Source organism: Cebus imitator, unplaced genomic scaffold, assembly GCF_001604975.1.
Source record: "Cebus imitator isolate Cc_AM_T3 unplaced genomic scaffold, Cebus_imitator-1.0 Scaffold74, whole genome shotgun sequence".
Classification (NCBI taxonomy): domain Eukaryota; kingdom Metazoa; phylum Chordata; class Mammalia; order Primates; family Cebidae; genus Cebus; species Cebus imitator.
This window is the reverse complement of record NW_016107389.1, coordinates 2,054,634-2,078,879: the sequence shown is the minus strand read 5'-3', so window position 1 is coordinate 2,078,879 and position 24,246 is coordinate 2,054,634.

Here is a 24,246-nt window from a genome sequence, read left to right as displayed (position 1 = left end):
AGCATTAAGATTGTGTTTAGAGTTATGTCAACTGGCTTCTACAAAGTGAATTCATTGCTTTGTTATGGGTCTCTTGAGGAAAGGAATTGAAAATATAATTTGTAACATATGGGGACATATTTTATTAAATATATGAGGAATCTAAAAGAACAAGGATATTGAGATTTTTTTGTGATTCTAGAGCATATGTATTAAAATATTCTAAATGGACAATGTTCAAATACACACCGCATAGAGGGTAGTATTTGTTTTTAATAAAAAATAGAGGGAAAAAGCTGTACAATAATCAAGTGCAGACAACATATGCTCATCATTATACTAACAGAAAAAACCTATTATTGAATTTATCATAATAACATCATTGCAATGAAAATACTGGCTATTGGGAATCTGTCATACTTTTCCAAAGATACATTCCAGGTGTCCAGGGCCTTTTAGTGACAGAGTAAATTTGGCACTCCAGTCACTGTAAACCAGCTCTAGAATCCTTTTAAAGACATGGATTAGAGAGCTCCTTTGGCACTAGGTAAATAACAGGTGGTGATGATTGACAGATTAAGTGGCAGCTTCTCAAGTAGTTACTCCTGTTGTTACTGAGAGTGGCAGGGAGTTTATAACTCTGCTTCTGTGGGTTGGGATAACTCTTCTGGACCGAGAGAGTCTGACATGCTGCTGTAACTTAATGATAAGTGGAGCCCACTCTCCATCTGCTCACTGAGGCTCCTAAACATTCTGCTTTCCTCTCCGGGTTTGGTGTTGTCCTTTCCTACTGGCTCTCCAGATGGGCCTGTGTCAGGCTCTTTAAATGCTCAGATGTGTTTGCTGGGACATCTGATAGACATCCATAAAATCACCTGACCTCTGTGTTCATCAGGAGACAGTGTTCATCAGGAGGAGACATGTCCCAATACTGGGAAACCATAAGGAAAGAGTTATTCATCTTCACAGCTGTCAGATAAACACCTGTTTGTGGTAACCGTGTGTGTGTGTGTGTGTGTGTGTGTGTGTGACAGAGAGAAAGAGAAAGAGAGAGGAGAGAGGAATTGTCTCTTTCCTGCACGTTATGCATGCTCCCCTCTCTATATTGGGCTATGTTTTGTCTCCCCATTGCAGTGTAAGGTCTAAACCTGAGGCTTGATGTCACATGCTGTCTTGACATATAGTGAAATCAGGTGGCCTTCAAATACTCTAACTGTATATTTATCTCTCCATGGTGTTCCCACAGATAAAGGCCTCTAGACAAAGAACTCTTCTTGTTAAAGGAAAAATATACAATATCCTTATTTCTAAATAAAGGGCTTCAGTTCTCTGCTCACCCAGGAAATTATGAAAACAAGTGAATCACATGCTGGATGGCAACCAGGGGTCACCTCACCCTGTTCACACGAAACAGTCTACCTTCCATACTGCCTGCTTACTCGCTTTGCTTCCAAATGTAATCCATGCGGGGGCCTGTGGAGTGCTGTGCCCTCCTACTCCAGGCTATGAGTATATGCAGCTAACAAACTGCTGTAGATCTCATTTGGCCAGAGTTGGATGTTGTGTGGTTGGTCATCCCCATAACCCTATTGTGGTGCCCCTTCTTTACCAACAGTGTGAATAGTAGGTGGTTAAAACTCCCATGCATTCTTTGGCCAACCATCCTTTATGCTCAGTTATATTCCTTCCACTTAAAAGAAACATTTCTCATTATAGTATAGGACACAATCATCTCTCTTCTCAAATACTGTATTATTGCCCTTAATTTTAGCCCTTCCAATGAATTCTTTTGTCCCTTTATAAGACCAACTTGCCACTGTGTCTGCTTAAAACACTGGGCTTGTTATATCTTTGAGACTAGTTACTGAGTATGTTGCTTCTTTGTGCTACACAGTCCTTTACACTGAAAATGGAGTACATAATTATGGAGTAAAACAGATTTGTAAATTTAAAAAAAGCCAGGTGCTTTATTTCTTACCCTGAACCTCACCTTTATTTCTAATTTAGGCCATGATTTTTTTTTAATAAGTCTTGTTTCTGGATCATAAGTGGAAATAAACATGTACTCCCCATGACTAATAGCATGTAAATATTGCTTCAAAGCACATGTTCTATTCACAGTGAATCAACTGCATTTTTTTTTATTATTAGTGACAGAATAGTATTCTGTATTAATATTAGTTGTATTATTGTTTTATTCTTTATTCTTTGGATAGTCTTATTTCTCTTGCTGGCCCCAGTTCCCATTCATTAATTATGTGCAAACAGCAACCTGAGCCCTGAGCCCTTGACCTACAGCTATTCTTTTTCTATATACTTTCCTTGGGTGAATAGATCATGTATTAAGTCTCAGTTCTTACTTTTTAATGATATACCCCAACAGCTCACATGAAATTGCAGTCCTCTAGTTGTACTATGCATTGATTTATAAGATGTAACATAATGAGTTCAAACTTTTCATTTTAAAATTTAAATAGTTTTTTCATATAACTTTTATTTCATTTTTAACATTTTAAACAGAAACATATTCACTCTGCTAGGTATTTATCCTAAAATCTTGGAATCATCTTTGATTCTTTTTCTTCCATTTTTGTATAATCACATAAGTAGCAAGGCTTGAAGAGGCAAATACGAAGACTGCACTGACTGGAAAAAAGAAACCTATAAGGGAGAGATAGTTCTGTAGGGGCTTCACATAATGTAATTATTGGGAATCAAAATGTATTTATTTTATATATTTACATGCAGTGTTCTCATTCACCCGCACTTGAATGGCTATTGTGAACAATAAAAGACATGTCATCATTTTTGTGTTACTTTATATTCTCTTCTCAAGTAGCTTTACATAACTTGATATTGTTTACAAAGTAATTTTAATCAAATGTCAAAATTATTTAATTTTCATAAGCTTCTATCTTCCTAAAATTAATTATGCTTTTTTGTGAGCATTAGTACTATATAAAATTATGTTTATTAATAAAATAGAAGCAAGAAAAATGATAAACAAATTTTGTCTATTTTTTAGACTTGCTTTGAAATAATCGGAAAAAAATTTCATGCGATTATTTTGGTACCTGATTGCCTTTGTTATTGGCTGTCAGAGAATTAGCAGTCAACTAGAAAGTACAGGTAGACTGTGAAAACATTTAAAATGGAACACTGTCATCATCTGTGAAACTAAATCAGAATGTGAAATCATTTTACCTACTTGTCTTCTTAGAGGAACATACAAAAGTGTAGATTTAAATATGCTAAGGGTATAGACTTTCTTCATAAGACTATAGCAAATCTCACAGATAACCCATAGATAATAGTAATTCAAAAGCAAGATTAATTATCACAATTTGGAATATATTTGCAGCAATATTTCCATGCACATATGTGAATTCTGTCTCTATTGCAATAGAGAACAGCATTCATATATGTGCATGGAAATATAAAGAATTGCTTTATAAACGTTGTCTTCCCTGAGGTTAAACATATACTCGAATGCAAGTAATTAATTTAATAAATTTTAAAGGAACATGCTAAATACGGCTATATGCAAGTAGGAATCATTAAAAATGCTTATTTCCTATGAATATTTGGAAATAAGTAACAGAGTAAGTTATTTTTCATTCAGCATTAACTTTATTTATGATTTTAATTGTATCATGAGCTTTGGTAATATGTTTCCAGGGAAACAGGATTGACCTGTTTAAAGGAAATATTTGCATATAACTTTTGAAAAACATTAGCAATAACAAATATAAATACAGTAAAATTTAGACAAAGAATAGGAGATACACACATACATATGTTTAAATTTACTGCAGATTACTGATTAATCTCTCCGTGGCTTACATAAAAGACCTCAAGTGTAGGCTAATAAAAAAGACTACGCTGGTAGATAAGTCTCTCTGAAAATTGGTTAGAGTTCAGCAAGTCTTTTCCATGTTTTTTCTTGGATTAGGCTGATTAATGAGAGGGCTAATATTTAGGTTGACCTTGTCTATATCAAAATCTTAGTCAAGGGAGGAGGATTATAGGAATAGAAATCTATTAGCACATTCCCTGAAGGAAAGGACTCAGTGAATTTTTCAAATCAACACTCTATATTTTTTTAAAAAATAAAAACTCATTTAAATAAGAGTTTTAAACTTTTTTATCAGAGCTAAGTACAAAATACATTGAATGGAAAAGATATGCACCATTCTTAATTTCTTATTTCATTTGAAATTATTTTTCTCTCAATATATGCCTTCATTCTTTATGATAATTCAGTAAGCTGCTGAGATAGCACAAATGATTCAATCATGAAATCAAACTCCCGTGAATCAGAGATAAAATCCTGTATCAAGATTTAATAATAATTTCAAAGATACAAGTAATTATGAAATAAAATGTCATGTTTAATAAAACAAATGCAAATTAGAATAAGATTTAATTTCAGAGTTATTGGATTGATGATAAGAATGGAAAAATAGAGGTAAATAGGCCCTTTCCAACAATTTTTTAAATATGGAAATTGGCACAAATTTATAGTGTAATTTTACTATCTATTTCAAATTTTAAAATGTGCATACTCTTTTACTGAAATACATATATATATATGTATATATATATACACACACACACTATATTTGTATATATCCTGCTGTGCTTCAGTGTGTGTGTGTATATATATATACATATATATATAATATATATAATATATACCTCACATATATATATCCTGCTGTGCTCCAGTTTATATATATATATAAATATCTATTATGCTGTGAAAGCAGCGTAAGTACAGAAAATTAGAAAACAAGTATATCAGAAAAATATACACTGGAGCACAGCAGGATATATACAAGTATAGTGAAAGCAACATAAGTACAGAAAAATAGAAGACACTTAAATGTATCAGAAAAATATTTCATTCAGTGTAGACATTCTCAAATAAAGAGCTGTATAAGAATACATATTCTTATATATAAGAAATATATATTTCTAAGAAATACACATTTCTAAGCTTTAAAATATTAATAGTTGCAATAAATAAGAAAAAATATTATGCCCTTTATGTACTTACATGTGTGTATATTTATATATGTCTATAAATTTACAGAAGGCTAAGTCAAGAAATAGCTACCTCAAGTGCATGAGCTAAAATAAAAGAGGTAATTATTGTATAAAGGAAACATCAGTGGAGGTCTCTGTTATTTTATACTCTCATATTTTTATAACTGAAATGTATTATATCTTTAATAATAAAATTTTAAAAATAACTTTCAACAAAGATATCATTTTATTGAAAATTTAGAAAAATAAAGGTAAGCCAATAGAGAAAATAATAATAATGAAATCCAAATTGAATAAATCAGAAAAGCAGTGAAAAATAAATTCAAGAGCTGTTTGTTTCAAGAAACCAACAAATAGAAAACAAATAGATACAAACACAAATAAAGTTGATAATGATGTTTTATAACTGAAATAAATATTAAAGGAAATGGGCAAGTATTATTTTATAGTCACACTGTACTCAGTTGGTAAATTTGTTGTCTTTATTTAGAATGAACAGGTGATGCTCTTATTTATTGACAATATCAAGTTATGTAGCAAACATACATTTTTTAACATAAATATTGAAAAATCAGTAATGCAAAATTAAATTATTTTGCGAGTTGAAGTTTCACAACTGCATAATCAATATCTGATATAAGTTTTGTCTTTGAAGCAAAAGAAAAACTAATATTCATTGTATTTATATTAAATCAGAGAGACCCAAATCACCCAAAACACTGGTAATACACAAGTCTCAGCAAGTTTTGATTCATATATATGTAGAATGCGCTGGAGAAGAAAAGTTTTCTTTTTTCTTTTTATGTTTTTTTGGTCAACAGAGTCTCGCTCTGTTGCCCAGGCTAGAGTGCAGTGGCACAGTCATGGCTCACTGTAGCCTTGACCTCCAGGACTCAGGCAATCCTCTCATGGCAGCCTCCCAAATAGCTAGGATCACAGGTGGGTGCCACTATGCCTGCTAATTTTTAAATTATTATTTGTAAAGACAAAGTCTCCTTATGTGGCCTATACTGGTCTTGAACTCCTGGCCACAAGAGATTCCTTCTGCCTTGGCCTTTCAAACTGCTGGGATTATAAGTGTAAGCCCTTGCACCGGGCCAGAAAACTTTTCTGAATGATTTCTATCTTTGTTTTCCATATGTAACTAATAAATATATTTCACACATTTATATCTGTTCTGGCATTTTCAGATGCTCAGATGAGAAACTTCACACTCCTACACTGAGTTCAAGTCTCAACAATATCTTAATGTCATCCAGATGGTAGGGTCTCTGACAAATAGTCTTGCCGGAACATTGAGGACAGATGTGGGTAGATTCATCTAGGCTCAGCTCAACTGTTGGCACAGAACCAGTAACTGGAATATAATTTCCCAAGGTGGTAACGATTTGTGACAGGTTGGGCAAAGTAAAACATTATATAGTTTCTAGAAGCTACATGATTTTCTTCAAATTATTTCTTTGACTATGTTTTGTTTTTAATGGTTAACTGTAAAGTACTGTTATACTCAATTTTTTTATTATTTTATTTCATTTTATTTTATTTTTTGAGGTGGAGTCTCACTCTGTGGCTCAGGCTGGAGTGCAGTGGTGCCATCTCAGCTTATTGCAACCACTGCCTCCAGGGTCCCAATTCAAGCAATTCTCCGGCCTCAGCCTCCCAAGTAGCTGGGATTATAGGTGTGTGCCACCATGCCCAGTTAGTTCTTATTTATTTTAATTGACAGTGAAGATAATGCACATTTGTGGCAGATGACATGATGTTTTGAAATATGTGTACATTGTGGAATAATTAAATCAAGCTAATTAACATTTGCATTACCTCATGCACTTATTTCTATGTCTGTATGTGTATGCATGTGTGTGGTGAGAATACAATTAATTAAGCATTTTGTTGTTTTTTATGTTTTTCAGTGAGACAAGATCCCTAGATCTATAAGTGTTTTCTGTCTTACTGGTTGATATGGTTTGGCTGCATCCCCACCGAAATCTCAACTTGAATTGTATTTCCCATGATTCAATTACCTTTCCCTGGGTCCCTTCCACGTGTTGTTGGGACCCAGGGAAAGGTAATTGAATCGTAGGGGCCGTCTTTCCTATAGTGAATAAGTTTCATGAAATCTGGTGGGCTAATCAGGTTCTTCCGCTTTTGCTTCTTCCTCGTTTTTTCTCTTACTGCTGCCATGTAAGAAGTGCATTTCACCTCCCGCCGTGATTCTAAGGCCTCCCCAGCCACATGGAACTGTAAGTCTAATGAAACCCCTTTTACTTCTCAGTCTCGGGTCTTTATCAGCAGCATGAAAATGAAAGAATACACTGGTCCTCCTGATAAGGTTTTAGAAAGCCCAGTCTTTTCATAATGTAAAGCAAAAGCCTCCTTCTAATGAGAGGCTGCATAGGATAACACTAGCAGGAGTTTGGAGAGCTTATGTTAACGTAAGCATACTTGTTCTGGCTCACTGTGGGCCAGCTGGCCATATATTTATGGAAAAATCAAGAAGGACTGGAAAAATTCAAGGAAATACTCCATAATGAAGCATCTGAGATTTCTAAGGCAGGTGTTACAGATTTTAGTTCTCGAAGTCTTACCCAGGAAAAATATATTATTACAATTTATCTGTCAACAAGACTAATCGCTTGCTACTCCAAAGACTACCAGCATTGCCATCACCTGGGACCCTGTTAGAAATGCAGGATTTCAGGTCCCACCCCAAACCTACTAAATCAAAATCTAAAATAGTGTAACTTTAAATAACCCCAAAAATAGTGATTAAAGGCGAAGGAAGACAACTTTGGGAGTTGAGCTATATTTATGGCTTTGATGATGATACTTTCACAGATGCAAACTCATCAAGATATATGAATTAAATATATACATTAAGTATGTCAACCATAACTCAGTGGTTCAAATAAATAGATAAATAAAATTTGCTCTGGTGATATGTATGTACATCAGTTTGAGAAACACAGTTCTTATATACCTCATACACAGAAAATATTTGGCCTATGCCACCAAATAATTTTTGAAGCATTTACTGTCACTTCATCATTAATTTGTCAACAAATAATTAAATCTGTAAGACTAGTTCAGTCTAGAAGGATAGCAATCATTAACCACAGCACAGGTCAGAGTACAGCTTTTAACACCTGTCTTTCCAAAATATGTAGATGTGATCATCATCTGAATTAGTTGCTTTCTTTTTCCCATTTAAGGAGTTTAGGTATGTGTATACTTTGATATATGATGTTAATATTTTCTTCCTGATAACCAAATTAGGTGGTGCCATGCTTATATATTTCGTTGTGTAGAAAATACTGTGTAGTTGGAGTATGTGTTCAACTTTCTAATTGCTGCTATCAGAGTATTTTCCAAGAAAATCTGGTATGGTCTGATTCAGCAAAGGTCAAAAGGTTTTAATATGTATTCCTGGTCAAGACAAAGCAGATCATGTTGTATATGAGGATATTATTGTGTGGAATCTTCAGGGAAAGTGATTTGATTTATAAATGATAAGTCAAAGGCAATGCATATGATCTTGACAATATACAGTTATTTTATTACTGAACATGTACTTGTGATTTGTTAAAAGTCTGGAGGAAAGGCAAGCAACATCTAAAGCTGTCTATGATTAGATTATGTTCTTATACTTTATAGGAATATAATGCTGCTTTTCCCTTGGTATTGTTCTTATACTTTTCAGGGTGTTTTAAATTTGTGGTGTTATAGTTTTCTGTTATTTTGTCCTTTGTCATCTCATTTCTCTTTTAACTTTTTCCAAACTTTGAGAGAGATGAATAAAGTGCAGAAATTTATTATATATGTGATATGAGATAAAAATTATATGAGAAAAAATTTATGTAAATATAAATATATACTCCCAAATATATATATTATATATTTATATAAATGCTTTTTATGTCATATAATTTACTACCTGAAACATGAGTAAGCTCCCTCTTACAGGAGAGAGACACATGTTTTTCTTCTTTTTTAATTGTCATTTAGGTTCTGGGGTACATGTGCAGAACATGCAGGATCATTGCAGAGGTACATACATGACAAGGTGGTTTGCTGCCTTCGTCCCCTCATTACCTATATCTTGTATTTCTCCCCTCGCTGTCCCTCCCCACCCTCGCTATCCCCCACTGTCCCTCCCCTAACCCTTCAACTGACCACAGTATGTGATACTCCCCTCCTGATGTCCATGTGTTCTAAGTGTTCAACACCTGCCTGTGAGTGATAACATGCGGTGTTTGCTTTTCCGTTCTTGTGTCAGTTTGCTGAGAATGATGGTTTCCAGATTCATCTGTGTCCTTATGAAGGACACAAACTCATCATTTTTTATGTCTGCATAGTATTCCATGGTATATATGTGCCACATTTTCTTTATCCAGTCTATTGTTGATGGACGTTTAGATTGGTTCCAGGTCTTTGCTATTGAAAACAGTGCCTCAATGAACATACATGTGCATGTTTCTTTATAATAGAAGGATTTATAATGCTTTTGGTACATACCGAGTAATGGGATTGCTGGGTCAAATGGAATTTCTATTTCTAGGTTCTTGAGGAAACGCCATACTATCGTCCACAGTTGTTGCACTAATTTGCACTCCCACCAACAGTGAAAAAGAGTTCCTATTTCTCCACATCCTCTCCAGCATCTGTTGTCTCCAGATTTTTTAGATTGCCATTCTAATTGGTGTGAGGTGGTATCTCAATGTGGTTTTGTTTTTCATTTCTCTAATGACCAGTGATGATGAGCATTTTTTCATAGGTTTTTTGGCCTCATAGATGTCTTCTTTTGAGAAGTGTCTGTTCATATCCTTTGTCCACTTTTTGATGCAGTTGTTTGTTGTTTTCTGATAAATTTCTTTAAGTTCTTTGTAGATTCTGGGCATTAGCCCTTTGTCAGATGGGTAGCTTGCAAAACCTTTTTCCCATTCTGTTGGTTGCTGCTTCACTCTAATGATTGTTTCCTTTGCTGTACAGAGGCTCTGGAGTTTAATTAGATCCCATTTGTCTATTTTGGCTTTTGTTGCCAATGCTTTTGGTGTTTTATCCATGAAGTCCTAGCCTATACCTATGTCCTGAATGGTTTTGCCTAGGCTTTCTTCTAGGGTTTTTATGGTGTTAGGTCTTATGTTTAGATATTTAATCCATCTGCAGTTAATTTTAGTGTCAGGAAGGGATCCAGTTTCTGTTTTCTGCACATTGCTAGGCAGTTTTCCCACCGCCATTTATTAAACAGGGAATCCTTTCCTCATTGCTTGTTTTTGTGAGGTTTGTCAAGGATAAGATGGTGGTAGATGTGTGGTGTATCTTCTGAGGCCTCTATTCTGTTCCATTGGTCCATGTCTCTGTTTAGGTACCAGTACCATGCTGTTTTGATTACTGTGGCTGTGTAGTATAGTTTGAAGTCAGGCAGCATGATGCCTCCAGCTTTGTTCTTTTTGCTTAGGATTGTTTTGTCTATACAAGCTCTCTTTTGTTTCCATATGAAGTTTAAAGTGGTTTTTTCCAGTTATGTGAAGAAGGTCATTGGTAACTGATGGGAATAGCGTTGAATCTATAAATTACTTTGGACAGTAAGGCCATTTTCACGATGTTGATTCTTCCCAACTGTGAGCATGGGATGTTCTTCTATCTGTTTGTGTCCTCTCTTATTTCATTGAGCAGTGGTTTGTAGTTCTCCTTAAAGTGGTCCTCACATCCTTTGTTAGTTGTATTCCTAGGTATTTTATTCTCTTCATAGTAATTGTGAATGGGAGTTCACTTTTGATTTGGCTCTCTGTTTGTCTGTTATTGGTGTATAGAAATGCTTGTGATTTCTGCACATTGATTTTCTATCCTGAGACTTTGCTGAAGTTGCACATCAGTTTAAGGAGATTTGGGGCTAAGACGATGGGGTCTTCTAAATATACAATTATGTCATTTGCAAATAGAGACAATTTGGCTTCCTCTTTTCTTAATTGAATATACTTAATTTCTTTTTCTTGCCTGATTGCTCTGGCTAGAACTTCCAATACTATATTGAATGGGAGTGGTGAGAGAAGGCATCCTTTTCTTTTGCCAGATTTCAAAGGGAATGCTTCCAGTTTTTGTTCATTCAGTATGATACTGGCTGTAGGTTTGTCATAAATAGCTTTTATTATTTTGTGACACATTCCATCAATACCTAGTTTATTGAGAATTTTTAGCATAAAGGGCTGCTGGATTTTGTCAAAAGCCTTCTCTGCATCCATTGAGATAATCATGTGGTTTTTGTCTTTGGTTTTGTTTATGTGATGGATTACATTTATAGACTTGTGTATGTTGAACCAGCCTTGCATCCGTGGAGTGAAGTCTACTTGATCATGATAAATAAGCTTTTTGATTTTCTGTTGCATTCTGTTTGCCACTGTTTTAATCTCAGCACCACATTGCACTTACTCTAAAATCGACCACATATTTGGAAGTAAATCACTCCTCAGCAAACGCAAAATAACTGAAATAATAACAAACAGTCTCTCAGACCACGGTGCAATCAAATTAGAAATCAGGATTAAGAAACTAACTCAGAACTGCACAACTTCATGGAAAATGAACAACTGACTCTTGAATGTTGACTGGATAAACAATGAAATGAAGGCAGAAATAAAGATATTCTTCGAAACCAACGAGAATGAAGACACAACATACCAGAATCTCTGGGACACATTTAAAGCAGTGTCTAGAGGGAAATTCATAGCAATAAATGCCCACATGAGAAGCAAAGAAAGGTCTAAAATCGACACCCTATCATCAAAGCTGAAAGAGTTAGAGGAGCAAGATCAAAACAAAAAACAAAAAACAAAAAACAAAAAACCTCAAAAGATAGCAGAAGATAAGAAATAATTAAGATCAGAGCAGAACTGAAGGAGATAGAGACACAAAAAATCCTTAAAAAATCAACAAATCCTGGAGCTGGTTTTTTGAAAAGATCAACAAAATAGATAGACTGCTAGCCAGACTAATAAAAAAGAAAAGAGAGAAGAATCAAATAGATGCAATAAAAAACGATAAAGGGTACATCACCACCAATTCCACAGAAATACAAACTACCATCAGAGATTACTACAAACAACTCTATGCACACAAACCAATAAACCTGGAAGAAATGGATAAATTCCTGGGCACTTGCACTCTCCTAAGACTAAACCAGGAAGAAGTTGAAACCCTGAATAGATCAATAACCAGGGCTGAAGTTGAGATACAGTATTTTTAAGCAAGAAATTAAATAATTCTTTTTTTGTTGCTTTAGGTTTTTGTTTTTAGTAACTTATATAATAAACTTATGCAAGAAAAGCTTTTAATAAACATATAAGTTAAACATACATTTGATGCACAACATTCATATCCATTTACCTTGAGATGTTATACAAAATCCATTTGTAAGTTTAGGAAAGGATGCAAGGGATAGGACTTGTCATTAAATAATTGTATAAGTTACTTGCTGACAATCAGCTCTTCAGAAAATGAGTAAATGCCCTGGTTTATAATCTGTAATGTTTGCTGGCTTATGTGGTGTAAATATCTACTATTGATGATTTCAAACTAATGATAGTTAAGCAACCAATTTGCAGAATTCCTTGACATTGAACCATCGGCTCACAAGCTGATAGACAGCTGCTCTTGCACACCACTGGCTGTAAGAACTGCTTCACCTACATTCTGAGCCTAATGGAGAGGTATACAAGACAAAATCCAAAGAAATTTTACCCTAATTTTAGGGTAAAATTTGTTAATTTGAGACAGAGTATGCAAAAAATGGTACATGGGAGTAATCTGAAGAGACAAGCTACCTTCTGTTGTTTGTCACAGAGTATCCAGTTTTAAAAGGTCTTGACTTTTGCCCTTCTTTGTTTAAATTTTTAGTTTCAGGAAAGATCCTGTAAACTTGCTGCATCTCAAAATAAGTACACTTGGAAAGTTATTTTGATTTTATATAAGAAAATGAACTTCATTGGAAACAAAAAAGAAAAAGAAAGTAGGCCTGTTCTTTACCTAAAGAAACCTGAGAACATATTTTATTTTGAGAAATATTCTTTGTTTTAGCTTTAATCCAGATATGAGGACATTTTGTGTTATCTTATAACTACACTGTAGTACTTAATTTTAAAAATTTAAATCTTCTACAAAGGAATTACAGAACATAAAAAAAGTACTTAATAGTTTAGATTGCATTTATACTCAAAGAAATAAGGATGATAAAAATAACAATACATTTTATCAAAAACTGTAAAGGTGTAAGCTTTTATCCACATACAAGCTAATACATTAGCCTGCCACAACTTCGAATAGATGCTGGCAGAATACATGAGAGTCCTGGATCAGAGACAAAGAACTTTATTATTTATAGTACAGCAAGAAGGATAAGTTTTATGTTTGCGTAGATTCCTCTTAACCCCCAAGTTCCATCGGGTGCGATTATTTTCAGCCAAAGATGAGGAACTGTGAGCTTAAGGAGCCTGAATATTTTATAATGGGCTGCAAGCAAACCTGCCCAACCTCTACCTTATAAAGGAATATTATCTTTATAATACTGTACAGCACACAGGCACATACTCTGATCCAGATGGAGATACACTTCTGAAGCTGTTCACTTCGCCAACACGTTTAAAAATGTAGAATGAATGAAGGCTGCCAATGCTTCTTATTGCAAAATGAGCAGAAATTTGAGAGATGCATAGATACTTTCTCCCAAAACATGAATGTGAACATTGGAGGTGCTGCCTGGAATTCCCATTTAATTTTTTCCCATTGGTAAAAGTGCCATATTTATTACTCAGGACAGTTAGCTTTAGAGTCAAATTCCAATTTTAATGGACTTCAAGTAATTGGAGTAATTATCTTAGTAATGTGTCATCCAAAAATTGAAAAGAAAATTAAAGATGTCAGTGAATATAACAAAATTCAGACAAAAGGATTTTTACGCTTTTAAAAGTCTACCATACTGAATAATGATTTTTATGGATATTTATTTTTACAACATGATCTAGATAAGTGTTGGCAGAGTACAGCCCATGGGTCAAATATGTTATACTACCAGCTTTTATAAATATTTTATTGGAATACAGGCACACTCACTTGTTACTTATTGTCTATGGCTGCTTTTGCATCAGAATAACAGAGTGAAGCAATTGTGACAGAGTGAAATAGTTGTGACAGAGAATGTATGGTCTACAAAAGCAGTCCCCAGCCTTTTTGACAACAGGGACTGGTTTGATAGAAGACAGTTTTTGCATGGACAGGGTCGAAGGGGAACAGTGGGATGTTTTTGGGATGAAACTGTTCCACCTCAGATCATCAGGCATTAGATTCTCATGAGGATCATACACTGTAGATCCCCCACAGGTGCAGGCCACAATAGGGTTTGTGCTCCTAAGATAATCTAATGCTGTCACTGATCTGACAGGAGGTAGAGCTCACTCTACCTACTGCTCACCTCCTGCTGTGTGGCCTAGTTCCTATCAGGCCAAAGACTGGGTTGGGGACCCCTGTTGTGCAAAACCAACAATATTTTAAACCTAGCTGCTTACAGATGTCTGTTGACTCCTGATCTAAATTCCGCAAGAACCATATCACAATAGATATTACAGCATTTTAAATTGCATGTGTTAGGGATAAGTTTTTATTTGCATCACCAATGGTGATTAATTAATAGCTTTACAAGGGATATTTGGGTATTTTAGCTAGTCTTTGGAGGTTTGTTTCTATATAACACATGCATGTTTAGACGTTTATAACTATTTTCAGTAAAATTATTCACAATATTTTAATAAGTTAAACATATGTGTCCTTGTTCCCAACACAAGGGCATTTTTTCCTAGATTACTTGGCCAATAATGTCTAGTAAAATCCCCATAGAAAGTATATCCAAAATACTACTTGGTTCCTACTATGTCAAATATATCCAAAAATACTGCTTGGTTCCTACTATGTCAAATCCCTGGATTTTGGGGACTGAGGTGGGTAGTGGGACTGTACTATGATTTTCAAGGACTTTACCTTAATTAATAGTTTGGCTTAGTAGAGGTTGTCATTTTACATATCCAGTTAACACCTGCATTCTGTAAGGTAGACATCATATCTGAAGCTTTCTTGTGGTTCTATCCATAGCCCATGTTACAGTTTCAGAAGTTGTCACTGGACTTGCCATTTAAAAGATTGGAAAATTTTGGGCTTACTTTTCCTTGAGGCATGCTAAAAGCCCGTGAAGCTAACTATTTCAGCATGTTTTAATTAATCCTAAGTTTGGCCTTCCTATACTCATTCCCATCAAACACACTTGGGCCAGCTTCTCTGCTTTCATTCTGATTGTTCTTTTTTTACTTTGGCTAGTTTTGGACTAATCACATTCAATAACAAAGAAAAATGCATAGTTTTCCCGGAGTTTAATTAACTGATAGTTCTCTGTCCCAACAGCTGAAAGACAGTCTTGTGTCCAGCTCCCTTTCTAACCTCCTGGTGACAGAGGTCCTGATAACTTGTTTATTAACAATAACAATATTCAATTCCTTTCAAACCTATAATTATTTAAGGCAAGATAAAAGAAACTTATCTTGCCTTAAATAATTATAATTATTTAGATACCATGGAAGTTGTGGCCACTAACCAACATTTCTCATATAAAAAATGTAGTGAGTTCTGGATTTAAAGCCATATTCCTTTTACCTTCAAAACGGGTAGCCTAAGTAATTTTAGTTTCATTATGTCTGAAGTTGCTTGGACACTAATTTTGGTTATTTTTAAAAAATATACTTACTCCAAATATTAACCTGTGTTATCTGAATTCATCTGTAATACAACTTTGAAACAAAAATTTTAAAATAAGTCATTTTTGAATATTTTCACATTTAGAGTTTAATATCTCAACTTTAGGATTTCAATTTTTGTTGGTCACGTACTCAGGGTAAGAAGAGAATCAATTTTGAATTCCTGGCTCTAAACAGCATTTCTTCTTTAAACCCAGTTGGTTTATAAGTGTATTGGTTCATTCTCACATTGCTATAAATAAATACCTGAGACAGGGTAATTTATAAAGAAAGGATATTTAATTGGCTTATGGTTCCATAGGCTGTACAGAAAGCATGGCTGAGGAGGCCTCAGGAAACTTTCAATCATGGCAGAAGGCAAGAAGAAAATAGGCAGATCTTAATAGGGCCGGAGCAGGACGAAGTGATGGGGAGGTGCCACATATTTTTTACCAGATCTCTCTATCACAAGAATAGCACCAAAGAGGGAAATCCGTGCCATGATCCAATCACCCCCCACCATGCCCTGCCTCCAACACTGGGGATTACAACTAGACATGAAATTGGGCAAGGACACAAATCCAAACCTTGTAATTCCATCCCTGGCCCCTCACAAACCTCATGAATTTCTCACATTGTAAAATACAATCATCCCTTCTCAGCAGTCCCCCAAAGAATTAACTCATTTCAGTTAATGCTCAGAAGTTCATAATCCAAAGTCTCATCTGAGACAAGGCAAGTCCCTTCTGCCTATGAGCCTGTAATATCAAAAATATGTTAGTTATTTCCAAGTTGTGATAGGGTACAGGCATTGGATAAATACTCATGTTCCAAAATGGAGAAATCAGCCAAAAGAAGGGGGTTACAGGCGTCATGCAAGGCTAAAACCCAGCAGAGAAGTCATTAAAACTTAAACCTTCACAATAATCTCCTATGACTTCATGTCTCAAATCCAGGGCACACTGATGCAAGGGGTGAGCTCCCTATGCCTTGGGTAGCTCTGCCCTTGGGGCTCTGCAGGTATCAGTCCCCCAGGGATATTCTCATGGACTGGCATTAAGTGCCTGTGGCTTTTCTAGGCACACTGTGCAAGCTGCCAGTGGATCTGTTATTCTGGGTTCTGCAGGACAGTGGTCCTCTTCTCAGAGCTCCGCTATGCAGTGTCGTAGTAGGGAATATGTGTAGGGGTTCCAAATCCACATTTCCCCTCCACGCTGTACTAGTAGAAGTTTTCCGTAAGCGCTCTGCCTCTGCAGCAGGCTTCTGCCTAGACATCCAGGCTTTTTCATACATCCTCTGAAATCTAGGCAGAGGCTCCCAAGCTTCAAGTCTTGCACTCTGCACAACTGCAGGTTAACACCATGTGGAAGCTGCCAAGACTTAATGGCTTGCACCCTCTGAAGAAGCAGCCTGAGTACTTGGACCTCTTTAGCCACTGCTGAAGCTGGTGCTGCCAGGATTCAGGAAGCAATTTCCCGAGGCTGCATAGAGGCCTGGCCCATGAAACCATTCTTCCCTTCTAGGCCTCCAGGACTATGAGGAAGGGGCTGATGCAAAGGTCTCAAATGCCTTTGGGGCCTTTTTTTCCATTTTCTTGGCCATTAGTACTTGCCGTCCTTTTAGTTATGCAAATTTCCGAAGCTGGCTTGAATTTTTCCCTAGAAAATGTGTTTTTCTTTTCTAATGCATGGCCAGGCTGCAAATTTTCCTATCTTTTGCAATCTGCTTCCCTTTTAAATATAAGTTCCAATTTGAGGTCATTTGTTTATACATGCTTGGAAACAATGCTTAGAAATGCTTAGAAATGCTTTTAGAAGCAGCCAGGCCACTTCCTGAATGCCTTGCTGCTTAGAAGTTTCTTCCACCAGATACCTTAAATCATCTCTCTTAAGTTTAAAATTCCACAGATCCCTAGATCAGGGACACAATGCCACCAATATCTTTGCCAGAGCACAGCAAGAGTGAACTTTGCTCCACTTCCTAATAACTTCCTCATTTTCATCTGAAACCACCTCAGCCTGGTCTTCACTTTCCATATCACTATTAGCATTTTGGTCACAACCAGTCAACAAGTCTCTTGGAAGTTCCAAACTTTCCCTCATCTTCTTGTCTTCTTCTGAGCTCTCCAAACTATTTTAATCTCTGCCCATTACTCATTTCCAAAGCAGCTTCAACATTTTCAGGTATCTTTATAGGTATTCTCCACTCCTAGGTACCAATATTCTGTATTAGTCCATTCTCTCATTGCTATAAAGAAATGCCTGAGATCGGGTAACTTAAAGAAAGGAAGTTTAATTGGCTCATGGTTTTGCAGGATGTACCAAAAACATGACTGGGGAGGCCTCGGGAAATTTTCAGTGACAATGAAAGGCAAAGGGGAAACAAGTACATCTTACATGGTGGGAGCAGGAGGGAGAGAGAGAGAGTGAATGGGAAGGTGCCACATACTTATAAACAACCAGATGTCATAAAAACTCTCAGGAGAACAGCATCAATAGGGGAAATCTGCTGCCATGACCCAATCACCTCCCACCAGGCCTCACCTCCAACACTGGGATTGAAATTCAACATGAGATGTGGGCAAGGATAAAAATCCAAACCTTATCAATAAGATAGCAAATGAAGGTCAGCTTACCTCTTAAGAGAGAGCACACACATTAACAAATATAGTCAAAAAGTGGTACCATAGGAAATAGTTTAGACATTGAACTTTATGTTATGTTACATAATTACACCTCTTTTACCATATTAATGTCTATGTTGTGTTTTCAAATTTGGCATATTATCATGAAAATTATGTTATTTTTGTAGTAATATGAAATAGTATTTTATCAAAATCATTGTGATATCAAACAAAAAGATTTGGCATACATTCTTACAATAACTTCTGTAGTGTTTTTCTTAATAAGCTAGTATCCCAGGAATTGGTTCCAAACATTTACTCCAGCATAATGTGACCTTTTTAATAATCTTTTCATCTTTTTAACTGTACATACATGAATAAACCATCCTAGCTTTCTGTATTTAAGCATCCTTTACTGTAAAATAATGGCAACAATATTATGTGCCTCACAAGATTCCTCTAAAAGCCTATCATCGTATGCAAATAATAGGAAGAATAGGAAGAAGGCATGAGGCCAGAAAACGTTAACTATCATTGAGATCATGCTAGTGGCTATCTTATTAGAGTGATATTTCATCTTTCTTTTGTTAGCTGTTTATATTTGAACTCAGGTTAAGTACATTGTGCCCAAAATGGAATTCAATTGTAAGCAATAATTTATTCTGTTTTTCTTTTCGAGGGTAGGGTGTGAAGTATTTTATATACATTGCCCATTTTAAGGAAGAGGGGAGGCCTTCTGGGGTTTAGGATAGCATAGTGAACATTAGTGATGTAGGGAGTTGACAGAAGGACATCATAATAGGTGAACTTTATCATTTTGTTACAGTAACAACACTTTTACTTTCTATTTCTCTTTTTCCAATGGCATTGTAAAGTTAAGTATTTCATAAACCTAGAGAGCCCTAAAGCAGGGACTGAAATGATGTTCCTTTTATGAAAATTAGTGACAGTTTTCTAAAGGCGTTAACATGTTTGGATGCACTTTATTATTTGTTGTTTAATGATCAATATATTATTCTTTAAACAATAAAAGAAAACTCTCTGTCATTACATTATGCAATTATTGCATCAAAAACTTATTGATGTAAAACAAGATTTTTCCTAAACACTGCAACACTGATTATAAACTTAGTCACATAAACTTCATCTTAAATGTAATGTATTAGATTCTCCAAAATGCTTTTAGCCGCTTGCCTGCTACTTTTTCCTGGAGTTTTGTGTTAGGTCTACTCAGGGAAGAAGGTTTTACATACATGCACGCGCGCGCACACACACACACACACACACACACACACACATACACACACACACGATATGATTGGATGGTGGTAGCTTTTTCCTCAATGTTGATGGCTGCTCACTGATCAGGATGGTGGTTGCTGAAGGCTGGGGTGGCTGTGGCAATTACTTAAAATAGGACAGCATTGAAGTTTGCTACATGAATTGACTCTTTCTTTCATGAAAGATTTGTAGCACATGGTGTTGTTTTACCCATAGCAGAACTGTTTTCAAAATATGAGTCAATCCTCTCAAACCCTACATTTATGTAATATTCTAGATCTTTTGTTTTCATTTTAACAACATTCACAGTATCTGTACCAGAAGTAGATTCTATCTAAAAAAAAAATGACTTTATTTACTAATTCATGAGAAGCAACTACTAATTTGTTTAAGTTTTATGCTGATGTTTCAGCAATTCAGTCACATCTTCAGGCTCTACTTCTAATTACAAGTCTCTTGCTTTTCCACCACATTTCTAGTTATGTTCTCCACTGAAGTTTTGAACCCCCCAAAGTCATGTATGGGAGATGATTGAATCAATTTCTTCTAAACTCCTGTTAATGTTGATATTTTCACTTCCTCCCATGCATCACGAATGTTCCTAATGTTATCTAGTAAATCCATTCCAGAAAGTTTTTAATTTACTTTGCCCAGATCCATCAGAAGAATCAAGACCTATGGCAGGTATAGCCTTATTGAATGCATTTCTTAATTAAAATTGAAAGTCAAAATTACTCCTTGATCCATGGGCTACAGAATTGATGTTGTGTTAGTAGATATGAAAACAACATTACATTCCTTGTACATCACCATCAGAACACTGGGTGTCTAGGTGCATTACCAATGAGTGGTAATATTTTGAAAGAAATGTATTGTTCTGGGCAGTAAGTCTCAACAGTGAACTTAAACTAGTCAGTAAACCATGCTGTAAACAGATATGCTGTCATTCAGTCTTTGTTGTTTCATTTACAGAGTAAATTAATTAATTAATTTACTCTGTAAATTAATTTAGTGTAATTCTTAAAATTTTAGAATGGTAAATGAGCATTCGTTTCTATGTAAAGTCACCAGCTACTTGAGCACCTCAACAAAAGAGTCAGCCTGTTGTTTGAATTTGGAAGCCAGATATTGACTTCTCCTCTCTAACTATGAAATTCTAAGGTGGCATCTTATTTCAAAAGGAGTTTCTTCTGTCTTTATTAAAAATCTGCTCCTCAGTGTTGCCAGCTTAATCAACTGTGTTAGCTAGATCTTCTGGATAACTTGTTGCAATTGAAACAGCTTCTTTTCTAAAACCTCATGAGCAAACATCTGCTAGCTTCAAACTTTTCTTCTGCAGCTTCCTCATCTCTCTTAGGCTTCACAAAATTGAAGACAGATATGGCCTTTCTCTGGATTAGACATTGGCTTAAATGTTGTAGCTGGTTTGATCATCTGTCTAGACACTAAAACTTTCTCCATATCAGCAATAAAGCTACTTTGCTTTCTCATCATTCATGAGTTCAGTGGAGTAGCACTTTTATTTTTTTTTCAAGAACTTTTCCTTTGCGTTCACAGCTTGGCTAACTGGTGCAAGAGGCCTGGCTTTCGGCCTGTCTTGGCATTTGACATGTCTTCCTCAAAAAGCTTAATCATTTCTAGATTCTGATTTTAAGTGAGAGATGTGTGAGTCATCCTTTCACTTGAATATTTAGAGACCATTGTGGCATTATTAATTGGCCAAATTTTATTAGTGTTGTGTCTCAGGAGATAAGAAGGTCCAAGTAAAAGAAGAGAAATAGGCAATGACCAGTCGCTGAAACAGCCAGAACACATACAACATTTATGCATTATTTGTTGTCTTATATATTGGTATGGTTGGTGGTACTCCGAAACAATTACAATAATAACATCAATGATCACTGATCACAGACCACTATAAGAGTTATAGAAATAATTAAAAAGCTTGAAATGTTGTGAGAATTACCAAAATGTGACACAGTAACATGAACTAAGCACATAATGTTGGAAAAATGGTGCCAATAGACTTGCTCCACACAAGGTCACCACCAATCTTCAGTTTATAAAAAACACAATACATATCTGTGAAATGTGATACAGCTTAGAATAATAAAACAATATATTCACATATGTCAAGTATTACTTAAGTATACTGAAACTAAAAATATTCATTGGTTATGTGAAATTCAAATGTAACTGAACATTCTGTATTTGTATATGCAAAATCTCACTACTCTATAACTGAATTGAATTAACGTTATAATAAAGTTACAGAAGCAGCAGAAATTCTGTTTGTCTAAGGTGCAGGGTAGGGAGGTGGTACCTTACTCATACCCCCTCTTTCTATCACTTTTTCATAAATCATTTGTTTGCCACTCCTCAGCTCATTCAGTCATCTACGTCACGTCAAGATCAGCTTCTGCTCTGAACAAATGTCTCTGCATAAGAGTTGGAAGTAGGAAAATAAGCCACATTTAAGATCATTTTTTTGTTTTAATCAACATTTCTTTTGTAATGTGGAAAATTTTCTGCTGCTCAACTTTTATGTATATGTCTAACAAAATTTTAATAATATTTTATAAGATAAATACACTTTTCCTGATAGTCTAGGTTGGGCATTTATATAAAAAATTATTCTTTAGCATGAAGAAAAATAAATTTATTGAAATACATTCTTACACTTAGCTTTATCTTCTAAATGGAAGAATGGATAGTACTTTATTTAGAAAGAAATCACCTGCCTACTCTGATATCACCCACATTTGGACTATCAATCTCAAATTCTAAATTATCATCTCTAACTCTCAATATCCCTTCTCTCTTCTATCAAACAGAAAAACTTAACCATATGCAGCCATCATCTTGCCCCTAGGCTATGTCAGAGTGAAAACAAATATATGAGCCCCTGCTTTATATCATTATTTTAGAATATTGTGATGTAACAAATATTAGGATTCTTTTGTAATAAAGATAACCAAAAAGACTCCAATAAATCTCAACAGTGTGCTACAAATTTAATGCTTTATAAGCCCTTTTGGATTAAAAAAAAGTGGGAAGAAGTAGCTTTCCAACTTAAAAATTAAAATGCTCTCATTAATTAATTCAAATAATCACTTTTGTGATTAAGAGGAAAAAATTATAATATTTAAGTAAATATCCTTGGAATAAAGAGATTGTTTTAAAACGTCTTCTGGTTTAAGTAACAGATGGGTTATTTTTCTTTGATGAATTCGTTATTGAATTATACTGTTGATTGAATAAACAACTTGGCAGTTTCTGGAAACCAATTTTAGAAAACTAAGTTTCAGGCTGTTAAAAGAGAAATATAATTATTCTCATCTTAATTATTTAATCAAAAATATTCACATACTTCAAATATAGAAGTATTTTATAATGTACAATAGCTACTGTTACATTTTAATTATGCTGATCTTAAAATTTATTATAAAGATATTTATCAACAACCCAATATTAAACATACACTTTTGACAAAAAAGAGAATGCCAACTCAGAAAGGTTAAGTACCACAGTAAATTTCAAAGGATTTGAAATCAGGGACAGTGTTCTTCCAACTACATAGACATCTTTTGTCAAACACCAGTCCAATTTCTTTATAATGCACCAAATACACAATTCTTTTACGATGATTTAAAGTAGTCTGTCTGGTCTTGTCCATCAAACAATATCAGAGATGCATGGATAATAAACTGATACTGTTATTATTTTCATAATTATTTATATGAATAATAGCCTGTCTGAAAAAAGCAATTATCATTGAAACATTTCCTACAATCCTATTTTCAAAAGATTAATTTTTATATTTCCAATAAAAAATGCAGAAAATTATCATTGTGATGACTTTCAAATATTTGATGACTGTTTGCTAAATTGGAGACCATGTGCTAAATGCTATTGGACAAAACAAGGTTCATATTACTCCAGCTCTAACTTCAAGGAGTTCAAGTCTTTCTTATGATCTTGTGAGAAAGGAGATAGCTAAAGTTACAAGATAACAATTGATAAATGATCAATGAGAAATACCAGTCAGTAACTGGCATGGGAACAGTTGATTTATAAACACTTCATAAAGGAGATGAGACTTGAGAATTAGTTAATAATTATGTATTATATATTTCAAAACTGCTAAAAGAGTAGATTGTCAATGTTCTTACCACACACAAAAAATGATAAGTTGGTGAGGTGATGTATATGCTAATTAAGTGGATTTAATCGTTCTATAATGTGTACATAGATGAAAACATCACATTGTACCCCATAAATATGCACAATTATTATTTGCCAATAAAAATAAAAAAGATAAAAATATCTTTTAATTGTAAGCCTAGAAAGAAGGCAAAGTGAATTTCTGGTAAATAACTAGAAGTTTCTCCTTGAATCACCATCAATGCAGCCCTTTTTTTGGCTTTTGCAAAATTATTTACAACAAAATTACTAACTTGAAATCATGTTTATATACATGGCCTCATTTGGACTTAACTCCCTGAGGTCTTTTTTTTTTTTTTTTTTTTTTTTTTTTTTTTT